The sequence below is a fragment of the Staurois parvus genome, unplaced genomic scaffold (assembly GCF_062004578.1).
Source record: "Staurois parvus isolate SC_StPar_1 unplaced genomic scaffold, SC_StPar_1.0 ptg000415l, whole genome shotgun sequence".
Lineage (NCBI taxonomy): Eukaryota > Metazoa > Chordata > Amphibia > Anura > Ranidae > Staurois > Staurois parvus.
In genome coordinates, this window is record NW_028318211.1 from 5,256,310 (window position 1) to 5,263,628 (window position 7,319).

The window sequence follows — 7,319 nt, forward strand, 5'->3', positions numbered from 1 at the left end:
TTCATCCCCCATATAGTAATTCATCCCCCATAGTAATTCATCCCCCATATAGTAATTCATCCCCCCTATAGTAATTCATCCCCCATATAGTAATTCATCCCCCATATAGTAATTCATTCCCCATAGTAATTAATCCCCCATATAGTAATTCATCCCCCATAGTAATTTATCCCCCATAGTAATTCATCCCCCCTATAGTAATTCATCCCCCATAGTAATTCATCCCCCATAGTAATTAATCCCCCATATAGTAATTCATCCCCCATAGTAATTCATCCCCCCATATGGTAATTCATCCCCCATATAGTAATTCATCCCCCATATAGTAATTCATCCCCCTTAGTAATTCATTCCCCATAGTAATTCATCCCCCATATAGTAATTCATCCCCCATAGTAATTCATCCCCCATATAGTAATTCATCCCCCCTATAGTAATTCATCCCCCATATAGTAATTCACCCCCCATATAGTAATTAATCCCCCATATAGTAATTCATCCCCCATAGTAATTCATCCCCCATATAGTAATTCATCCCCCATATAGTAATTCATCCCCCATAGTAATTCATCCCCCATATAGTAATTCATCCCCCATATAGTAATTCATCCCCCATAGTAATTCATCCCCCATAGTAATTCATCCCATATAGTAATTCATCCCCCATATAGTAATTCATCCCCCATAGTAATTCATCCCCCATATAGTAATTCATCCCCCCTATAGTAATTCATTCCCCATATTAATTCATCCCCCATATTAATTCATAGTAATTCATCCCCCATAGTAATTCATCCCCCATAGTAATTAATCCCCCATATAGTAATTCATCCCCCATAGTAATTCATCCCCCCATATAGTAATTCATCCCCCATATAGTAATTCATTCCCCATAGTAATTCATCCCCCATAGTAATTAATCCCCCATATAGTAATTCATCCCCCATAGTAATTCATCCCCCCTATAGTAATTCATCCCCCATATAGTAATTCATCCCCCTTAGTAATTAATTCCCCATAGTAATTCATCCCCCATATAGTAATTCATCCCCCATAGTAATTCATCCCCCATATAGTAATTCATCCCCCCTATAGTAATTCATCCCCCATATAGTAATTCATCCCCCATAGTAATTCATCCCCCATATAGTAATTCATCCCCCATAGTAATTCATCCCCCATATAGTAATTCATCCCCCATAGTAATTCATCCCCCATATAGTAATTCATCTCCCATATAGTAATTCATCCCCCATAGTAATTCATCCCCCATATAGTAATTCATCCCCCATATAGTAATTAATCCCCCATATAGTAATTCATCCCCCATATAGTAATTCATCCCCCATATTAATTCATCCCCCATATTAATTCATCCCCCATATTAAGTCCCCCCTGAGTCAATTCACTTACCTTTGCTCCGCGCGTTCCTCTCGCCGTATTCCCGCGCCGCTCCAGTGTAGCACGAAAATCTGTCTCCTATGAGGATCTGTCCCCCTCGACGTATCTGCGCATGTGCCAGTTTCAGGCATTAGTAGCCGATCGGCGATCTCCGGCACATGCGCAGATACGTCGAGGGGGACAGATCCTCATAGGAGACAGATTTTCAGGCTACACCGGTCTTCAGGGCGGACTGTGAGAGGAGCCTAGCGGGAGCCTAGCTCCGCGGGCCGGATTAAAAGGTCCGCCGGGCCGTAGTTTGCCCATTGCTGGTTTAGACTGTACCTATGTATAATGATTATGCTGTGACCTTTCAACCATGGTTCACATCCCATCAGTGTTACCTCCTGCATTTAATTTGAATTTTCTTTATTATCTAATATGCCCAGGTTACCAATATGTATCATTTGTCACATTACAGCAGCAACTCGTCTGCACACTCATCCCCCCCCCCCTTTTCCCTCTCCCCCTTTTCTTCTTGCCCATCTCTTAATTGTAATTATATTGTTATTCTTATTTTAATTTCTTCATATATTCTTGTTTTTATATATCTTCTTATATGATGTTCACACCCCATTTTTAAAAATTATTTACTATGTTACACCCCCTACTCAGCCCTTACAAACATAATCCTGTTTTTGCCTCCTTTTTGTTTTATTTCTGTTTTGTTTTTTATCTCTTACTTTTCCATCTTCCCCAGTCTCCTATTGTTTCACACCATACAGTCCGCTCCGTATCTATATCCAGCTTGGTCTTCGGGAGGTGTGTAACTTCCTACCCATTGACCGCCCCTTTCCCACCCCTTTACCCTATTTAACTGGCTCTCCCTTAGCCTGGACATTGGTCTTGAAGAAGGAGCTCTGCGCATGCTCTGAAATGCATCACCACTCCATGCTCATGTCATTTCTGGTCCATGGACAGCGTGCGTTCCAGTGTACACTCCAGCAGTCCGAATAGAGCTGCGGCCATCTTTAACACCTCTTCTGAAGCTCCCCCTGCAGCCGTTGGCTGGCACAGTGGCTCCATCTCTTAGAGGACAGAGCCCTACTATTGACGGATTACATTAGAGCCTGTCTGTACTACCACATTGTAAGTGTTTTTAACTGCTTTTATTGAAAGTTGACCTTGGAATACTACACTTTGAAGTGCCTTCCTGTTTCATCTCCTTCTGCACAGAGTTTGCTTCCACTCTTTAGAAGTGCTGCTCAGTACCGGTTTTCCTATCTATCATTGGCTGCCACACTTCCACAGTATCGTCCACCGATGCGCTCTGCTACCTACTTTACTCACACTGCTAAAATCCAGATTTTAATCCAATTTTCAGTGCAATTTTATAGTGCAACTTGGATGTGGCTTGCATATTCTATGGGGCCAAAATTGCGCTGGAATCAAAGTAGTCCAGGAACCTTTTCTAAAATCGCATTTACTGTTGCATTGATGTGAACAGACACCATTCAAAACAATGTAATTTCCATTGTCATGTGATTCCGTGTGACTCAAGTCGCATAATGTGATTAGAGCCTTGAGCCCCGTAACACACAGGCCAAATATTGGCTGAAATTAGCTGGTACAATAGAAACCAGCCAACATTCTGCCCATGTGTACAGGTCCTTGTCCAACAGTTTATGACCATTCCTTGTATCATATAATTAATGATACAAGGGATGGTCAGAAACTGTAGACATGATACAAGAGATGGTCAGAGACTTGGGGCATGCTTCAGGAGACTGTCAGAGGCTGAGAACATACCACCACCTGTCTGGACTTTGCATGTTCTACTTGTGCCTGTGTGGGTTTCCTCCGGGAACTCCGGTTTCCTCCCACACTCCAAAGACATGCTGGTAGGTTAATTGGATCCTGTCTAAATTGGCCCTAGTTTGTGAATGTATGCATGTAAGCTAGGGACCTTAGATTGTACGCCCCTTTGAGGGTTAGGGACTGATGTGAATGCCCACTATATATGTAAAGCGCTGTGTAAATTGATGGCGCTATCTAAGTACTCGTAAAAATAATCATGGCCTAACCTACCCCTGAAGCCAAGAAGAAGCAAAACCTTTCAAAGCTGATGACTGCTTGGGGAGCTATCATTTGATAAGGAGTACTGTCAGATTTGGTCATGTGCCCCGGGTCTAACTAACTTTTTCTCTAGGCAAGTCAGCAGGTGGTGGGCATCATGATTGAGGATGGGACAGTCAGGGACTTTTTAGGAGATTTGTATTTTTTTTTTTTAAACAACTTGTCAAGCGCATGGGTGTCTTTATTTATAGGTTGCTTTTTTTGTGGATGGGAAGGGGTTAGTTATTCATGCAGAGTTGAGATGTGAAATAAATGGGATTCCAGATACTGCCTATGCCCTACATCAGGGGTCCTCAAACTTTTTAAACAGGGGGCCAGTTCACTGTTCCTCAGACCGTTGGAGGGCCGGACTATAGTTTTTAAAAAAAAAACTATGGTCATCTCCTGTACTGTGTCCGCATTTGTTCAGAGACTGCGGACATACAGCGGCGGTGGGAATACTGGGCCGCTCTATAAGACGCACAGACATTTCCCCCCAAGTGTGTCTTATGGAGCGAAATAGTGTCCCATCATTGGTGTCAGTTGGAGGAATAGTGTCCCATTATTGGTGTCAGTGGGAGGAATAGTGCCCCATCATTGGTGTCAGTGGGAATTAGAGTGCCACATCAGTGGTGTCAGTGGGAGGAATAGTGCCCCATCACTGGTGTCAGTGGGAGGAATAGTGTGCCAACATTGGTATTAGTGGGAGGAATAGTGCCCCATCATTGGTGTCAGTGGGAGGAATAGTGCCCCACCATTGGTGTCAGTGGGAAGAATAGTGCCACATCATTGGTGTCAGTGGGAGGAATAGTGCCCCATCACTGGTGTCAGTGGGAGGAATAGTGCCCCATCACTGGTGTCAGTGGGAGGAATAGTGCCCCATCACTGGTGTCAGTGGGAGGAATAGTGCCCCATCATTGGTGTCAGTGGGAGGAATAGTGCCACATCATTGGTGTCAGTGGGAAGAATCGTGCCCCATCATTGGTGTCAGTGGGAGGAATAGTGCCTCATCATTGGTGTCAGTGGGAGGAATCGTGCCCCATCATTGGTGTCATTGGGAGGAATAGTGTCCCATCATTGGTGTCAGTGTGAGGAATAGTGTCCCATCATTGGTGTCAGTGAGAGGAATAGTACGTCATTGGTGCCAGTGGGGGGGGTGGATTAGGGCCCATCGTTGGTGTCAGTAAGGGGAGAATAGTGCCCCATCATTGGTATCAGTGGGAGGAATAATGCCCCATCATTGGTGTCAGTGGGAAGAATCGTGTCCCGTCATTGGTGTCATTGGGAGAAATAGTGCCCCATCATTGGTGTCAGTGTGAGGAATAGTGTCCCATCATTGGTGTCAGTGGGAGGAATAGTGCCCCATCATTGGTATCAGTGAGAGGAATAGTGCCCCATCATTGATATCAGTGGGAGGAATAGTGCCCCATCATTGGTATTAGTGGGAGGAATAGTGCCCCATCATTGGTATCAGTGGGAGGAATAGCACCCCATCATTGGTGTCAGTGTGAGGAATAGTGCCCCATCACTGGTGTCATTGGGAGAAATAGTGCCCCATCATTGGTGTCAGTGGGAGGAATAGTGTCCCATCATTGGTGTCAGTGGGAGGAATAGTACGTCATTGGTGCCAGTGGGGGGGGGGGGGGGGTTGGAATAGTGCCCCATCGTTGGTGTCAGTGGGGGGAGGAATAGTGCCCCATCATTGGTGTCAGTGGGGGGAGGAATAGTGCCCCATCGTTGGTGTCAGTGGGGGGAGGAATAGTGCCCCATCGTTGGTGTCAGTGGGGGGAGGAATAGTGCCCCATCATTGGTGTCAGTGGGGGGAGGAATAGTGCCCCATCATTGCTGTCAGTGGGAGGATTAGTGCCCCATCACTGGTGTCAGTGAGAGTAATAGTGCCCCATCATTGGTGTCAGTGGAGGGAGGAATAGTGCCCCATCATTGGTGTCAGTGGGGGGGAGGAATAGTGCACCATCATTGGTGTCAGTGGGAGGAATAATGCCCCATCATTATCAGTGACACCAATGATGGGGCACTATTCCTCCCACTGACAGCAATGACACTTAACTAGCCGACCTCTGTTCCAGCATGGTGCTGCTGCAGCCAGCATACCTAGTTGCAGCAGTACCATCTGCACAGCACACTTACCGGGCGGTCAGCTGTCCTCCTTCCTTCACTTCGGCCTCTCTCTCCCTTGATTTTCGCGGGGCCGCTCGGCTCTGCCTCCTCGACGGTGTGTGCCTTTCCTGAGCTACATTACTGGCGCCCAATCACCGGTGAGGAGGCGGAGCCGAGCGGCAGCGCGGACATCGAGTGAGGGAGCAGCCGGAGTGAAGGAGCTGCGCATCCTGGACTGGATCGTCGTGGGACTGGGACCGGAGCCAGGTAAGAGACAGTAGCCCCCTGCCCGCCCCTGTACTTAGTGTCCCCTGCCGGCGGGCCGGATGAATGTGCTCGGCGGGCCGCATGTGGCCCGTGGGCCGTAGTTTTGAGGACCCCTGCCCTACATGAATGAGTAAGGTGTACATAGTAAATGCAAATACATAGCAAAAAAAGTTAAAATACCCCCTAAAAAGTCCCACAATGTAAAGACATTGTCAGTCACATTGTCCAGTAATGAAGATCCATGTCAATCATGATAAACAATGCCCACCAACTTGCTAAAAGAAAAAAGCCTATAATACATCTGATGCTGTCACTCACTCGCTGTGAATGACAGCTTCAGGTCCCCACCACTAAATTTAAAGAAATAGGCGGGGTCTACTGGATGTCATCATTGACCATGTGGTCAGTGATGTCACAAGGGAAAGAGTTTCCCCTGCCTTCTTTGCCAGCCAGGTTGCATGTTCAGATGTGGACTTTGGAAGGAAACTCACACTTTTATTTTTGTTTAATATCCATTACAGGCCAAAAGGTCTGGTCCTACTATTGGGAGTGACACCATGATGTGTTTTTTCTGTGGGGTACCCTTGGCATCCAATATAGTCCCTCATCAAAGATAAGGTTCTGCTATGTGTTTTTAGGGGGAACAGTAAAATTATTTTTTGGGGGGGGGATTCCCCAGGTTCAGAGCATTCCCAGGCATGTTATTTAAAGGAACTTTACATTTTTAAAGTTACCCTGTACACATTAATTATTTGTTCTCCTCAAACAGAATTTTTGCAGAAAGTGTTTTGCTTTGGTACATGTCCTTGTTCCCCCATGTCATTTGCGTTACAATCCTTTGCTCATTAGCCAAGAAAAATGCCATTACTTTTTTGTTAACATTTGGCTTCCATTGACTTCAAAGGGGTTCAGTTTCAGCACCCAATCTTGATTAATGCTTCGTGAATCTACCTTGAACTGAACCCAATTACATTCAGCTCATCACTGCTACCAGCAGACAGAGCATAAGGAAACAATAAATGCTCAGAAATGTAGGTAGAGATCCAAGGAAGTAAAAGGTTTTTAATAAGTAAAGCTAAACCCCAGCCCTAACTTGAGTCAGTCTTGAGTCACGGACCCTTTTAAGAATCTGAAGAAAGCTATGGAGCCCCTCACCATCAATAATAAACAATAAACTTCATGCAAAAATGTAATGGACACTCATTGCAAATATTAAATACAATTATCTTGTGCAAATTAAACAAAACAATTTTAATTCTGTTCAATTCTACTACTATCTACTACTACTACACTGTGTGCATAACTATTGGGCAAGTTGTATATTTGAGAATGAATTTCATTATTGAACTACAGTACTCTCGATCAATCCAAAATATTAAACCTCAAACCTGAATATTTAAAAAAGTAAAAGTGAGGTTTTGGCTTTCTTAGTAGGATAC